Below are 2,279 nucleotides of genomic sequence, written 5' to 3'. Positions count from 1 at the left end.
ACATCGTGGGCTGAAGGGCCTGTTCTGTGCTGTACTGTTCTATGTTCTATGTTCTAAAGAGTTGGATAGAGCTCTCAAGGATAGTGGAATCAAGGGTTATGGAGATAAGGCAGGAACAGGATACTGATTAAGGATGATCAGCCATGATCATATTGAATGGTGGTGCAGGCTGGAAGGGCAGAATGGCCAACTCCTGCACCTATTGTCTATTGTCCGCCTTTCCTGACTGCCACCCGCAGACAGCGTGCAGCCCCAATCCCTTTCTTTCCGCCTTTCTTGCTGATTTTGGCAGCGCTCCGCTCTCCTCCCCTCCGTGTCTCGTGCCTGCAGGAGACTGATGCCAGGCACAGCAGCAGCAGCAAAAATAACCTGCCGCTCCATTGCCTGGCACAAGACAAGTGCAGAGGGGTGACTTGAGCAGCCACTGCTGGCGGAAAAAGCCTACTGCACCTGGTATTCCCAGGCGGTCTCCCATCCAAGTACTAACCAGGCCTGAGTCTGCTTAGCTTCCGAGATCAGACGAGATCTGGCGTTTTCAGACTAGTATGGCCGTAGGCGCTGGCCCTTGCCTTTTCTCCCTACTTCAAGGCGTGCTGGCCAGCCACATTTTCTTTGTTGCTCTTTCTCTTTATCCCCTTTGGCTTTTTTTTCTCTTTTCTCTTTGCTCTTCCTCCTCCGTGCGTGCTTCCCTCCCTCCGTCCCTCCAGCTGCCTTTCTGGCCAGCCCTTGCCCACCAGGCTCCTGTAGTCTCCCACATCCCCACACAGGCCAACTGCAAGCCCTCCCCCTGCTTCATAGGGCCGCAGCCTGCATTCTCTCATCCTTCCACACTCCTCCACCCCTCCATTTCGGAATGCCGGGCACTGACCAGTGGGGTACCGCACGGGTCAGTACTGGGACCGCAGCTTTTTACAATCTATCTTCAGGATATACAAGATGGTATTCGCAATAACATTCGCAAATTTCATCAGCTGGGTGGCAGGGTGAAATGTGATGAGGATGTTAGGAGATTACAGGGTGACCTGGACAAGTTAGGTGAGTGCTCAGATGCATGGCAGATGCACTTTCACGTGGATAAATGGATCCTTATCCACTTTGGTGGCAAGAACAGGAAGGCAGATTACCACCTAAGTGGAATCAATTTAGGTAAAGGGGCAGTACAGAGAGATCTGGGGGTTCTTGTACACCACTCAATGAAGGTAAGCATGCAGGTACAGCAGGTAGTGAAGAAGGCTAATAGCATGCTGGCCTTCATAACAAGAGGGATTGAGTATAGAAGCAAAGAGGTCCTTCTGCAGCTGTACAGGGCCCTGGTGAGACCACACCTGGAGTACTGTGTGCAGTTCTGGTCTCCAAATTTGAGGAGAGACATTCTGGCTATTGAGGGAATGCAGCGTAGGTTCACGAGGTCAATTCCTGGAATGGCGGGATTACCTTACACTGAAAGACTGGAGCGACTGGGCTTGTGTACCCTTGAGTTTAGAAGACTGAGAGGGTATCTGATTGAGACATATAAGATTATTAAAGGATTGGATACTCTGGAGGCAGGAAACATGTTTCCGCTGATGGGTGAGTGCTGAACCAGAGGACACAGCTTAAAAATACGGGGTAGACCATTTAGGACAGAGATGAGGAGAAACTTCTTCACCCAGAGAGTGGTGGCTGTGGGGAATGCTCTGCCCCAGAGGGCAGTGGAGGCCCAGTCTCTGGATTCATTTAAGAAAGAGTTGGATAGAGCTCTCAAGGATAGTGGAATCAAGGGTTATAGAGATAAGGCAGGAACAGGATACTGATGAAGGATGATCAGCCATGATTATATTGAATGGTGGTGCAGGCTCGAAGGGCAGAATGGCCTACTCCTGCACCTATTGTCTATTGTCTATTGCCTGGCTTGCTGTGTTCTTCCAGCCTCCTGCCTGTCTACCTTGATTCCAGCATCTGAAGTTTTTTTTTGCCTCTAACATTGGAATAGCTGGATTGATTGATGTATAGAAAACGGGGAGCAGCAATAACAGATATTATTAGGTCAGTGGGCTATAACTAGTGTAGTTCTACAGATATGAGTACCTGGACCTCAGCTATTTATCACTGGCTTAAATGAGGTGATGGAATGTAACCAGGTTTGCAGACAATACAAGATCAAGGAAAGTTAAAAGGACACAGAGAGGCTGTTAGAGGATATAAACAGCCTGCCTGTGGGTGAGAAAAACAACAGGTAGAATACAAACTCGCAAGGTATTAACTTATCCAGATTGGTAGAATAATTGAAACAAAAAAGC

The 2,279-nt window shown here is 48.9% G+C and overlaps 1 non-coding gene across 1 annotated transcript; it reads right to left on the bottom strand.

Moving 5' to 3' along the window:
* Window positions 1-438: 438 nt before the first annotated feature.
* Window positions 439-557, bottom strand: LOC122539788. Its single transcript, XR_006309187.1, has one exon. It is a non-coding gene; the product is annotated as a 5S ribosomal RNA (ribosomal RNA).
* Window positions 558-2,279: the final 1,722 nt, after the last annotated feature.

The sequence above is a fragment of the Chiloscyllium plagiosum genome, chromosome 2, assembly GCF_004010195.1.
Source record: "Chiloscyllium plagiosum isolate BGI_BamShark_2017 chromosome 2, ASM401019v2, whole genome shotgun sequence".
NCBI lineage: Eukaryota > Metazoa > Chordata > Chondrichthyes > Orectolobiformes > Hemiscylliidae > Chiloscyllium > Chiloscyllium plagiosum.
The sequence above is the reverse complement of the archived record's forward strand: the minus strand, read 5'-3'. Positions and strand labels throughout refer to the sequence as shown.